We start from the raw sequence: 14,547 nt of genomic DNA, 5'->3' as shown, positions 1-14,547 counted from the left end.
ATTTTGTTATGTTACAGCTTTATTCCAAAATGTATTCAATTCATTATTTTCCTTATAATTCTACAAACAATACCCCATAATGACAACATGAAAGAAGTTTGTTTGAAATTTACAAATTTATAAAAAAAAAAAAAAAAAAAAATCACATGTACGTTTTCATAGCCTTTGCCATGACACTCAAAATTGAGGCATTGGATAGAGATACAGTTCTTGACATCACCACGCACCAGCTGGTTGGCTGTTTGAATGTACCGATCACCTTTTTCTTGGATGTTAGTGCCTTACGAATTTTAATAAAATGGAGTTCTGCACCATGACGCCTCCTCTTTTTACCTTATTTGATATATTACACTATGAATAAGCACTACAGCTAGTGCGAAACGTCAGCAATTTTTCCTTCTTCGCTGTGTTTGTTGAGCTGTGATATGATTTTCCAATAAAAGAAAGTGGTCTTCTGAAGAGTGCGGCAGTCCAGAGCTTGTTTTTCGTCTGATGATATATTCCACTGTTGGAGATTACCTGGGGAAGGTTATTGCCATTTCTGTGAGGAATATTATATCATTGTATAGCCTGCCGCAGGGGAGAGAATCCCTTTACTGGATGAGCTCCTGGAGGTGGTTTCCTTGGCTGTGGGATCCCTGCGTGAGCCTTTCTGATCTCTATAATTTGAGATCCAACAACTCTAGTAAGCAGCAATGGGGGTTTTTTTTCATGAAAAGAACAGAGTGATCCTTGAAGTGTCCTTTCACATTATTTGCCCTTATTAAAGCACTTTATGGACTTTATTACAATTGTTGTTTTGGAAACAGGAATTAAAGGGGGGATATCGATAAACACTAAGTGGTCATAGTGGATACCCCAGCATGGTTAAGAATAGAAGAGAGTGCCAACGTCCAGAATGACTGGATACAGAAGAATTATTGGGGGACTTTGTGGACTTTATAGGCACTGAGAGGGAAACAAGTATTTAATTTATAATTTTATTATTACAAACAGGCAGTACAAAATTTAATTAAAAACACACGTTGAAGAGAATACTTCAATAGGGCCATAATCAGCATAACAAATCGATAAACAATATCACATGAAACAAATCCTTGACTAATTAGCCATAGTTGTGTTACAGATTGGAGCATAGTGTACGTCCGAATCGATGGAATGCTGGTATTGGTCCCATGCCCAACATGTTTTGCATCAGATAAACGCTTCTTCAGGGGCTTAATAAATTAAATTCTTAAAATCAAAAGAAAAAAAACACATATAAATGTTACAGATCATATAAAGCAGTTACAAGTGATATATATAAAACAAAACAACTCAGTTTGGGTACCACCGAAAAAGGGATTAGATTGAAGCATACACCATGAAGATAGTCATATAAGAACAACTGTGGGGACACATAGCCATATAGTATAAGGAAAAAAGAAAAAGGTATGTAGATAATAAAATTACCCTTTCTATGGAGACACGTGGCCAGATTAATGAATATTCAGAGGGCTCGAACAATTATACAGAAGTTATAATATATAAAACAAGGGGCTGAAAAGAGAGAAATTATTATATAACTTATATAAAAAGTGTAAAGTATTCGGGATATGTGTATATATAAATATAGTGTACAGTACTATGTTGAGATAGGGAGGCTCACCAAAATTACTCGTTTAGCGTTCCAAAAGGCAAGGTGACTTGTAATAGGATTCAATCAGAGGGGTGGTAGAAGATCAACCCTTTTAAGGGAAATGTTCCATAGGTAGATTCAAGGAAAGATACAAGCAGGCGAGGCAAAATTTCCAAGCCTTGTTATAAAGGATATCTGAGGGATAAGACCAATATGATATCCATTGGAAAGTAGCACATAAAATAAATATCAAAGAGCTCAAACTCCATAAACATATATTTGGCCGGTAAAAGTTACCTTTACCTTTAGATATAATGTATAGCCAGGTGCAGTCATTCAGACATCCTTACGGCAAAGGGAGAGCAGCATGTAGGTACTCCATGGTAGGGAGACGCCAATAAGGCATCTCCTAAAATGCCTGTGTCCCGCCCGGTGACGTCTGACAAGCCCCGATGGCCGTGATGATGTCAGGACGGGCCAGCCGGGAATCTCCGCCGTACGTCACATGCGTCCCCCCGCCCTGCGTCTGTGCCAGACCGACAAGCGGACGCAGGGCGTGGAGGAGGGTGCCGCGACATCGCCGGAGGAGGTCCCATTCGTCCCCTCCACTGCGCGTGCGCCGAGCCGGCAGGTATACGCAGAGAGCGGAGGAGGATGCCGCCGGAAGAGGTCCCAGCGGCCAGCCAGTAGGAATTCGCCGGCCGCATAGGGAACTCAATGCGTCGACATGGCAATGAAGCCTGTGATGCTGGGCGGCCGCACAATGTCTAGACCATCCGGGTGCATAGTTCAAAGAACCCCCACAGTGGCAACCTCAGACCTGGTATATACAGAATCCACAATTAAGGGAAAAAAGAAAAAAAATTATATATACATCATAAAAATTTATTTTAAACCATAAAGCCAATAAAGTATTATTGTGGAGTGGACACAAGGAAAAAAAAAAAAAAAAAAGGAAAGAGTGATAATACAAAAATTAGCAATATATTATATTAGTACAGAAATTTTTTTTTTCAAACAATCAAAGCTAAAGTGACAAATCGAAGTAAACAATCGTCTCGATTGTTTACTTCGATTTGTCACTTTAGTTTTGATTGTTTGAAAAAATTTTTTAACAATTTAACAAATTGCGCATATATCAGAGGTTATATTAAGATAACATACTGTATCAAAACTAGAATGAATTAAAAAGTTGATGAGAAAAAAAAAAAAATAATGTTTTAGAGGAACGGTTCATAGGACTGAGACTCATTGATACCGAGAGCATGTGTGGCATTCAAACTCTCTTTTCTAATGCCGCGTACACACGAGCGGATTGTATGGCGTACTTAGTCCGTCATACAATCCGACGGACAGTCCGTCGTACTTTCCACTGAACGGACTTGACCACACACGGATACACAAACAGTCCGTCGAAAGCTTGCGCGATGACGTGTACAGCACGTACGACGGGACTAGAAATAGGAAGTCCAAGACACAGCAAAGCACCCTTCCGCCGTGTAAATCCTTTCTGGGCATGCGCCATTCTTAGTCCGTCGAACTAGCCTACTGACGACCGTATTGTCCGCTGAAACCAAAGTACGACGGACAGAATTTCGAAAAAAACTAAATTCTTAGTACTCCGGACTGCACGCTGAAAAAGTCCGCTGAAGCCCACACACGAGCGGATTGTCCGCTGAAATGTGTTTCAACGGACTAAGTACGTCAAACAGTTCGACCGTGTGTACGCGGCATAAGGATGGATTTGTCCCAATCCCCACCCGCATATTGGGGGGGGGGTCACATCAAGTGCGATAAAGGTAATAACTGAAGTGTCGAATTTGTGATACAGATCTAAGTGTCTGCTAATAGACGTCACCATCTTGCCTCCCAAAGAAAAATAAACGTGATCTTTAATCCGAGCACGGAATTGCCTAATAGTTTTTCCTACATAGAAAGCGGAGCATCTGCATGACATGAGGTAAATTACTCCACAATCTGCATAGAATTTAGGAACAAATTTCTCTCCATTAGGAAGTGTAAAACAATACCCAGTTTGAATCAGGGGGCAGAAAGGGCATTTGCCACATTTAAAAATTCCATGACGGGGGCGATTGTGGGAAGTATGAGGGAAATGACTGGAAGTCAATTGGTCTCGTAAAGATCTAGATCTATGGAAAGTAATGTTAGGTCTGGAGTCAATATATTTGGCAAGAATAGGGTCTTCTCGTAAAAGGTGCCAGTGTGAGGTTAGTACTTCGCGTAATTCAGTATGATGATTAGAAAACCAATTGTTGTTTTGTTTTGCCTAATCCTATGTTTTTTTTTATCACTTTGTGTTATAACTCCCTTAATGCAGAAAGGGGGATAATATCATTTGGTCGTGCACTTTATTCTATACACATATTTATTGGCTGAATATTCAGGCTATTTTTTAGTTGCAGCACAAGTTTGCCATCACAAATTTGTTTTGGGTCAGTGCAGATATTCCACTATACACAAGACTTGAAAATTGCTCTGTCAGATTGGATGTTCTCCAAGGACGGGCAAAATGTCACTCTAGAATAGATCAGCATTTCCCAAACTTTTTTCAGTCAAGGCACCCTTTAAAATTAGACAGCTAATCTCAAGGCACCCTTTAACCACTTGCCGACCGCTGCATGCCGATATACATTGGCACAATGGCAGCGATGGGCAAATGGGTGTACCTGTACATCCCCTTTAATTGGCGGGGCTAGCTGGTGCCCGCCGCGTACAGCGTGACTGTGCCCGTGGGACCTGCGGCCACGATGTCCGCCAGTGTCCCGGCGATTGTGGCACGGAGCCTCAGAACAGGGAGATGCCTATGTAAACAAGGAATTTCTCTGTTCTGCCTAGTGACATGACAGAGATCACTGCTCCCTGTCATCAGAAGCAGTGATCACTGTCATGTCCATGGTACCCCCCCCAACAGTTACACTCACTCCCTAGGACACACTTAACCCCTTCCTGCCAGTGTCATTTATACAGTGGTAGCACTGATCACTGTATAAATGACAACGGCCCCAAAATAGTGTCCGCCATAATGTCGCAGTCACGATAAAAAGAAATTGCAGATCGCCGACATTACTAATAAAAAAAAAAAATGAATAATAAAAATGCCATAAAAGTATGTCCTATTTTATAGCCACTATAACTTTTGCGCAAACCAATCAATATACGCTTATTGAGGTTTTTTTTTTTACCAAAAATATGTAGAAGAATACATCAGCCTAAACTGAGGAAAACATTTATTTTTTTATAAATCTTTGGGGGATATTTATTATAGCAAAAAGTAAAATATATAGTTTTTTTCCCAAAATTGTCGCTCTTTTTTGTTTATTGCGCAAAAAATTAAAACTGCAGAGGTGATCAAATACCACCAAAGGAAAGCTCTATTTATGGGAAAAAAATGACATCAATTTTGTTTGGGTGTAACGTCGCACGGCCGCGCAATTGACAGTTAAAGCGACGCAGTGCCAAATCGCAAAAAGTGCTCTGGTCAGGAAGGAAGTAAAAATCTTCCGGGTCTGAAACAGTTAAAATTATGAACGGTCTCAAGGCACACCATTCTAAAAACGTTAAAAACAATTCTAACCGTTTTACATAAGGCAGCAACATCCAGATGTAGGATACCCAATGTTATGCCGTGTGCACACGGTCGGACTTTCCGGCAGAAAAAGTCAGACGGAATCTTTTCATAGGATATTTTCCGATCGTGTGTGGGCCTCATCGGACTTTCTTATTTCGAAAATTCTGACGGACCTAGAAATAGAACATGTTTTAAATCTTTCTAACGGAATCAATTTCTATCGGGAAAACCGTTCGTTTGTATGCTGTTCCGACGGACCAAAAACAACGCAAGGGCAGCTATTGGCTACTGGCTATTGAACTTCCTTTATCTAGTCCCGTCGTACTCGTTGTACGTCACCATGTTCTAGATTAAGGATCCTCAAACTACGGCCCTCCAGCTGTTGCGAAACTACACATCCCATGAGGCATTGTAAAACTCTGAGATTGACAGACATGACTAGGCATGATGGGAATTGTAGTTCCTGAACAACTGGAGGGCCATAGTTTGAAGACTCATGTTCTAGATGATCGGACTTTGGTGTGATCGTGTGTAGGCAAGACCGTCAGAGTTTATTCTGATGGAAAAAACGGTCGTGTGTACACGCCATTAGAGTTGATTTATTCTTTCAAAGCAAATACACTTTTGCACACTGGTATTGACTAGTATTCCAATGTTTCTCTTCTCCCACAATTTCTCTCCATCAATCAGCTAATGTGACCCCAGTGCTGATGTAGAGGAGGGTCAAACAAGGATGCTGTGGAGGAAACAGACATCCTCCTTATCAACTGATGATGCCATTGGTTGTTAGGATGACAGTGTCTAGTTGTAATGGGGGCATGATGAAAACCCGTGGCTTTGTTTAACTAAGGGGCAGGCTTGATCCACTTGTGTACAACGTTCAATACATTTTTAGGCATTTTGCCAAGGCAACCCTGGAAAAACTCCAAAGCGCCCTGGTTGAAAAAGGCTGCTCTAAAATGTTCAGGCTGGAAGAGACATACCCAAAAAGACTTGCAGCAAAAGGTGGTTCTACAAAGTATTGACTGGCAAACTGTGGTGTGCAAAAGTATTGCACGCCACAGTTTTTCATATATTTTTTGAAAAAAAAAAAAAAATGTAACCACTTAAATACCTTCCTGCCCAGACCAATTTTGAGCTTTCAGCGATGTCGCACTTTGAATGACAATTGCGTGGTCATGCTACATTGTACCCAAATTAATTAATTTTAATAATTTTTTCCCCCACAGAGATTTCTTTTGGTGGTATATGAGCACCTCTACGGTTTTTATTTTTTGCTAAACAAATAAAAAAAAGACAGAAAATTTTGAAAAAAAAATATGTTTTTTTGTTTCAGTTTCAAAACGTTGTAAATAAGTAAGTTTTCTCCTTCACTGACGGCCACTGATGAGCTGGCACCAATGAAGTGGCACTGATGAGGTGGCAATATGTGGCACTTATGGGCGACACGGATGGACACTGATAGCTGGCATGGATAGGCGGCATGAATGGGCATGGATAGGCGGCACGGATGGGCACCGATAGGCGACATTGTATGGTTTTGTGCTGATGGATGCCAATCAGTGCCAAACAATAATGCATGCCAATCAGTGATGCCCATTGTGGGCACTGATTGGCATCCATTGTGGCACTGACTGGCATCCCTGGTGGTCTAGGGTGGCATACCTGGTGGTCTGGTGGCGTCCCTGGTGGTCCAGTGTGGGCATCCTGGGGGGGGGGGCTGTGCTGATAATCGATCAGCACAGACCCCCCCCCGTCAGCGGAGCAGCCGATCGGCTCTCCTCTACTCGTGTCTGACAGACGCGAGTGAGGAAAAGCTGATCACTGGCTCTTCCTATTTACACTGTGATCAGCCATGATTGGACACGGCTGATCACATGGTAAAGAGTCTCCATTGGGGACTCTTTACCGAGATCGTAGTTGTGGGGTGTCAGACTGACACACCGCAACAACGATCGCCGCGATGTGTGCCCCCCGGGGGCACGCAGCAGCTCAAAATCCTGAGGACGTCCAGTCAGGATTTTGAAACCACTTTGCCGCCGTCATTTGACAATAGGCGGGCGGCAAGTGGTTAAAAAACATTTATAATTTTCCTTCCACTTGACAATTATGTGCCACTCTGTGTTAGGCTGTGATAGACCTTCTCAACCTTTTCAACACAGAGGAACCCTTGAAATAGTTCTCCAGTCTCAGGGAACCCCTTCTAAAAATTTGAAATCTACAACTCGTGATACATTAGTGTGATGGTCAGTGGGAAGAATGATCCTTACACTTGTGGTCATTGGGAAGAATTATCTCCTTACAGATAGTTAAAAAGATCAATGGTTTCAGTGGGAACTTATCTGAGAGGCAGAAATTGCCCAATGCCGAAGGAACCCCTACAACCTCTGGAGGAACCCTAGGATTCCACGAAACCCTGGTTGAGAATCACTGGTGTATCACATAAAATCCCCAAAAAAATACAATTACGCTTTTGGTTGTACCATGGCAAAATATGGCATATTTCAAGGGGTATGAATACTTTTTCAAGGCACTGTATATATCCCATCCATTACCAAACTTGTCATATTAATAAAATTCTCTCCATCTTTGTTCACAGGGGAAAAACAAAACAAAAAGGGGGCAGACTTGATTGATCACTTGGCCTTTTTCTGCGGTTACTTTTAGGTTTTCTATGAGCCTTCATACTTCCCATTACAATTGCTACTGTTTGGGTTTTTTTTCCTTTAAACTGGCAGTCATGTTTCATTATGATGATAATCACCCCAATTATGATCAGACATTAACACAGCAAAAAGTCCGATTGGACTGGCTACTGCTGAAGTTTAGCATTAACGTCTTAAGCGAGTTCTAAGCCGTTTCCGGACATATAATCACAGTCACAAGGGTGAACAGCTCTAAAAATATTATCCCCAGAAATCATTTCATTGTCAGAGAGATTGGGAGATAGATTAAAATAAAGAAAGGGGGGGGGAAAAAAAAAAAACAACAACATTGTTTAAATTTATTGCCAACTGAATACTCTAATAGAGAGGAATGTTGGCTAAACGTTCATGGCTATTAACCACTTCAGCTCTGGAAGATTTTACCCCTTCATGAGAGGCCATATTTTGCTATTCAGCACTGTCACAGTCACGTAACACTGTGCCCAAACAAGATTTATATCATTTGTTTTTTTGATTTACACAAATAGAGCTTTCTTTTGGGGGTATTTGATAACCATTGTTTTGTTTTTTTTGTATGCGATATACAGAAAAAAAATAAATAAATACTGAAAAGTAAAAAAAAAAAAAAAAAAAAAAAAAAAAAACATTTTTACTTTGGCTATAAAACATATACAATAAAAAAAAAAAATACAAAATGTACAGACGTGTACTCACTTTGGTGAAATACTGTATACTGGAATTTTCTATTTATTTATTTTTTTATATACTAATGGAGGTGATCGGCGACTTGTATTGGGACTGTGCAATGGGCACAGTGATCAGTGCTAAAAATATTCAGTCACTGTACCGACACTGGGTGGCAAGGAGTTAACATCTCTGGCGATCAAAGGGTTAAATACGTGCCTGTGTAATGTGTGCTGCTTTTTCTAGTTGATCTCCAAGTTTCTCGTCCCTGCCCATTCCCTGTGTAAAGAGCTCTGTGTTAAATGTCAGCACAGAGCTCTGGGCTGTGATTGCACACAGACGATCAGCAGGTACTGGCCGTGAATCATTGGTCAGGACTTGCTGACAGGCTCCCGCTATGTACAACCTGTAAGTAGGCAGTGACGTACAGGCATGGTTTTGTCTACAGCAGCCGCTTGTCCAGGAGGGCAGTCCGGTCGGTCCGTAAGTGGCTAAAGTGTATCTTTTTTTTGGATGACAGTTATCAGGGTTAGACCCTCCATTTATCCATATGACCATCACTGAGAGAAAATTCGAACTTTTAGAGTTGTCTCCAGAACAGGAATAGAGGAGAATCTTTCAATTGGGACACTTGCCCTGGGAGGTTTCCTCTAACTTTATTACGGAGACGGGAAGTGAAGGAAAATGTCACTAACAGTGCACACACACACAACACAGACAAACACATAACGAGTAGGGATGGGCTCAGGCGTGTTCGCATGGTCCACGTGCAGAGCCCACCAGGAAGTCGGCGCAGCGCTGCGCTAATCACAGGCAGTGAGACATTGCCCCGATCTCTGCAGCCACGTTGGGGCAACATCTCACTGCCTGTGATTAGAGCAGCGCCGACTTCCCGGCAGGCTCTGCACGTGGACCATGCGAACACGCCTGAGCTCATCCTTAATAACGAGTATCTTAAGTCTCATGTACACTGCTGCTGCTGAATGGATGTTTAGGAGTAGTTGGGCATTTTTTTTTTCAACTGCTCCCGAACTATGTTATTTTTATCAGTACATGTACACAGGGCCGTTTATAGTAGTTTCTAGGCAAGCGAGTTTAGAGTCCTTTTTTGGAAAACAAAAAAATGCGTTCAGATGCTGAGTTTAGAGGCATTCCAAACGCTATACACGATAACTCGCGTTTAGCCACTTGTCGTTTACAGGCGTTTTTCATTTTTTGCTTTTTCTGTAAAAAAAAAAATTTTTGTTTGCACACGCGGCCTGTACACATGGCAAAATTGATGTTTTAAAGAGGAAGTAAACCCTGATGAGTTTACTTCCTCTTTCATTCCCTGCAAAGGCAAAGCATAATGGACTACTATGCATCGCATAGTAGCCCATTATGTGTCACGTACCTGACACAGGAGCCAGCGAAGTCGCCGCTGTCCCCTGTAGTCCGCCGCATCCATCTTGTTGGTGGGGTCTCGCAGCTCCGCCGCTGTCATTCGGGGGAAGCCGCGATGACGTCAATCCCGCGCATGCGCACGGGAGTCGACACACGCGGCAGCTCCATTCTTGGAAATGCCGCGCTCAGTGTGCCTGCGCGCCGCTGTCTACGGCGCATGCGCCGTAGACAACGGTGCCCGTTTTCGGGCAAATATCTCCTAAACCATATAGGTTTAGGAGATATTGCTTGGACCTACAGGTAAGCCTTAATCTAGGCTTACCTGTAGGTCAAAGTGGTTTGTAAGGGTTTACAACCACTTTAAGTGTAGGTTACTATCTATCAAGTTAAATCGTTCAGGAGAGGTTGTAAAAACATCCCATGTACATTAAGCCTGAAGCAGAAAGTATATTATTTTGGGGTCAATTTTAATTTTATTTATATACTTTAAAAATTTTCAAATCACATACATATGAACATTTTTTTTGAACAAAATGTGTAATTGTATGTACAGTGGGTATAGAAAAGAATCACCCCCCCCCCCCTTTAAAAAACAAAACAAAAAAAAAAAACAATTTTGTTGCTTTGCAACCTGAAATTAAGACAAGACAGGTTTTGTTTTATCCAGCTGTATTTACTCAGTGCAATATATAACCACCAAGTGAAAGATATAACCAACATGTCCAAAAAAAAAAAATCATCAAAAACAGAATCACTGAGTTGGAAAAAGGCTCCCCCTCCTTATGTCAGTATTTTGTTGAACCACCTTTTGCTTTCATTCCAGCCTTTGTGTATCTACTAACTTTGCACATCTAGACTTCACAATATTTGCCCACTCTTCCCTGCAGAACTGCTCAAGTTCAGTTACATTTGATGGCGACCATTTGTGGACTGCAGTCTTCAAGTCATTCCACATATTTTTCAATGGGGTTTAAAGTCTGGGCTCTGACTTCAACCATCATTTTTGCTATGTGCTTTGAGTGATGGTCATGTTGTAATGTGAACCTTCTTCCCATTGACCGCTCTTTTTCATAAATTCCTAAAACTTCTTGAGAGTTGATGTAGGCCTCTTTGACCAGTCTCCTCCTGGCCGTTTAATCCAGTTTGGAGTGACATCCATATCCAAATACCTTCCACTTAATAATAAACTTCACTGTACTATGAAGCTTTAATAAAGCCTGTCCATAGCTTTACCCCCGGGAGATCTTTTGACCTGCCTTGCCACCCATAGATGATCGTTTACTTCAGTTGCATTACCAGGAACTGAAATGCTCCATGAAAGTTCTTTTCATGCTGAGCTAATCAAAATGACACAAGCTGATCACAGTTAAAAGTCAAACGGCTTTGTGTGCTATTGAAAAGGTGATTCGTTACACCTGATTGATTGTACGAGCCCTATTTAGGAGGGGAGGGCGTGATCCTTTTTCCTTTTCCCTGATGTGTTATATATTTTACGTGGATGTTAAAAGTTGCACTGAGTAAATACAGCTGGATAAAACAAAAATGGTATCTTGATATATGGGGGCAGAAGGGCACGTACAGGCAGAATCACGTACCTGTACATTGCCCTTTAAGAGGAGGGTTGCACGCACAGCGCCGGAAGCTTCGTAAGTGCAATGGCAGCTCCCGCAGCCTTAATGTCTGCGGTGATCATCTCATGGAGAGGAAGAACGGAGGGAAATGATAATGTAAACAAGCATTTCCCCGTTCTGCCTAGTGACACTGCCACCACTCCCTGTAATCAGGAGCGGTGATCAGTGATGTGTCACACACAGCCCTACCCCTTCCACAGTTAGAATCACTCCCTAGGACACAACCCCACCTAGTGGTTAATCCCTTCACTGCCAGTCACATTTACACAGTAATCAACGCATTTTTTTAATTGCATTGATCGCTGTATAAATGTGAATTGTCCCAAAATCGTGCCCGTTGTTTACGATCTGTCTGCCATAATGTCGCAGTCACGAAAAAAAAAAAAAAAAAAAAAAATTAGAAAATTATAAATAAAAATGCCATAAAACTATCCCCTATTTTGTAAACGCTTTTGCGCAAACCAAACGCTTATTGCGATTTTTTTTTAACCAGAAATATGTAGAAGAATACATATGGGCCTAATCTGAGGAAAAAAATAAGTTTTTGTATATTTTTATTATAGCAAAATGTAAAAAAATGTGTTTTTTTTCAAAAATTGTGGCTTTTTTATTTATAGCGCAAAAAATAAAAACCGCAAAAAGGTGATCAAATGCCACCAAAAGAAAGCTCTATTTGTGGGGGGGGGGAGATGGATGTCAATTTTGTTTGGGAGCCACGTCTCACGGTCACGCAATTGTCAGTTAAAGCGATGCATTGCTGAATGGCAAAAAATGCTCTGCTCGATGGCCAGCCAAATGGCCCGGGGCTTAAGTAGTTAAAGGACTCTAATTTTACAGTTAATACGTAAAAAAAAAAAAAAAAATTAAAAAAAAAATAAATTTGGTTTACCTGTAAAATCCTTTTCATGGAGTACGTCACGGGGGACAGAGTACCTTCAAGGCCATTATGATCGGGGTATGCTGCCAGCTTCAAGTGATTGGACAGTAGCAAAAAAAAAAAAAAAAAAAAAAAAGGAGAAGGAAGAAGAAAGGAAATACCCACCCAGCCATAACACCCACACGCTAGGCTTGGCTTCAGTTTTGTAACAAGCCATTAATCAAGTAAGAGATCCCTGTGAACTGTGGTGCAAGACAAGAAAAGGATTTTACAGGTCAGCCAAAAATCCCATGTGCTTTAGGCTAGGTTCACACTGCTGCCAATTTTATTGTGAATTTGAGCCATTGCGATTTCTTAAATTCGCAAGTCATTTAAATTACATAGATTAACATTAGTGCCGTTCACATCAATGCATTGCGAATAACCTGCGGGGGAAAAAAGGTCCGGTGCGAGTTTGATCCGTGTGCGATGCGAATTCAGCTCCATAGACTGCAAAATTTGCAGTAGAATCGCAAGAGCGCATAAAGAATTCGCAACGCGATCGGATAAAAATCTAGCTAAATTTGCACCGCAGCAGTGTGAACGTAGCCTTATTGTACATACAACCCAGGGCACAGGGTATCTTCATAAGCATTACTATAGGGATGTCACAGCACTGAATGTGAAGGGAGGGCAACATAGAAACAATCCAACAAACTCCAGAACAGGTTTGACCCCCAAGTAACCTACAATAGACATCAAGGTTGCATCCACAGAGGCCTGGACATCCACATGGTAAAACTATATAAAAGTATGAACCAGGTAGCATCCTTTCAAACTTGAGCTTGATGCTGAACAGCCCAGGAAGCACCCAGAACTCTGGTTGCATTAGCCATCACCAAGAACAGCAGAAATTTGCTTTCCAGACCACAAAACATTAAAAGATAAAGTTGATGGATTCAACAAGAAAATGGTAGACTTTGAAGCTGTGTGCCCCTTTAGGAAACACAAAGGAGGGAGTCAGATTGATAAATTGCAACAGTTGTCTTTTGGTAAACCTTGACTGCATTAACCACATCCAATGCATGAAGATCCTTGTTGCCTGGCTTCTATAACTTATGCCCTTTTCACACTGGTGTCTTGTGCTTTTCTAGGGTGACAAAACATAGGGGGGGGGGGGTTTCCCATTAAATACTATGTAACTGTTCACGGTGCAGGTGTGATGTGCTTTGAAAAGTCCCGCATGCTGCATCTTTGGTGAAGTTTTTCAAAAGCTTACAAAAAAAAAAAAAAAAAAAAAGCCCCTTCCATTGTAAGTCAATGGGAATGCATCAATTACATCAGTGTAAAACAGCCCTTGCGGCAGAGAAAAAAAAAAAAAGAAGAGCACACATCACAATATCCTGGGTGAGATGGATGAATGAAATACTTGTATAGCGCACAATGCGAACTGAATCGCCTCTAGGCGCCGTAGCGAGCTTCGATCATCTGCTAAAAAGAGGAAGGTCTTAAGTTTTTTCCTAAAAGCCAGGTGATTTTCTTCCAGGCGGATGTTGATTGGTAGAGCATTCCTTAGCCGAGGCCCTTGGACAGCGAATCTTCGATCCCCCTTGGATTTATACCGGGCTTTGGGCACAAGGAGGAGGTGGTTTTTGTTGGCTGATCGAAGACTGCGGTTTGGTGTGTAACGATTTATTTTCTCCATTAGGTATTGCGGAGCTTCTCTATGCACGCATTTGTGGGTGAGGCAAAGGGTCTTGAACGTGATCCGATTTTTTACGGTTAGCCAATGTAAGCTCCTCAGCGAAGGAGAGATGGATTCCCAGGTTTTTTTTTTCCTGTTTTCAGCCTTGCCGTCGTGTTTTGGATCAGTTGTAATCGCGCAAGTTGATATTGTGGTAATCCTATGTAAAGCGAATTTGCGTAGATGGAACAAGGAAAACCGCCTTAGGTAGAAAGGATGGCTGAGGCCACAAGACCACCTTGTCACGATGACTCACAAAAACTTTTACAGGCAAGAGTAGCCAATTCAGAAATTCGGTGAGCCAAAGGGCAATCAAAAAAACAACCTAAAAAGGAATATCCTAATATCCCTGATGGGTTAAAACCAAAGATCTCCA

The 14,547-nt window shown here is 41.5% G+C and overlaps 1 protein-coding gene across 1 annotated transcript in view; it reads right to left on the bottom strand.

Moving 5' to 3' along the window:
- Positions 1 to 966: 966 nt before the first annotated feature.
- The window catches only part of LUC7L3 (LUC7 like 3 pre-mRNA splicing factor), a 46,298-nt gene continuing 32,717 nt past the window's right edge, over positions 967 to 14,547 (bottom strand). Inside the window, exon 12 of the transcript XR_013263464.1 lies at positions 967 to 1,233. The gene's annotated coding sequence lies outside the window, so the exon portion shown is untranslated. The remainder of the gene's footprint in view (positions 1,234 to 14,547) is intronic.

The sequence above is a fragment of the Lithobates pipiens genome, unplaced genomic scaffold (genome assembly GCF_037356315.1).
Source record: "Lithobates pipiens isolate NorthernLeopardFrog02 unplaced genomic scaffold, aLitPip1_a1.2 Scaffold_28, whole genome shotgun sequence".
Taxonomy (NCBI): domain Eukaryota; kingdom Metazoa; phylum Chordata; class Amphibia; order Anura; family Ranidae; genus Lithobates; species Lithobates pipiens.
Note: the sequence above shows the minus strand (reverse complement) of the source record. Positions and strands in the feature narration are given on the sequence as shown.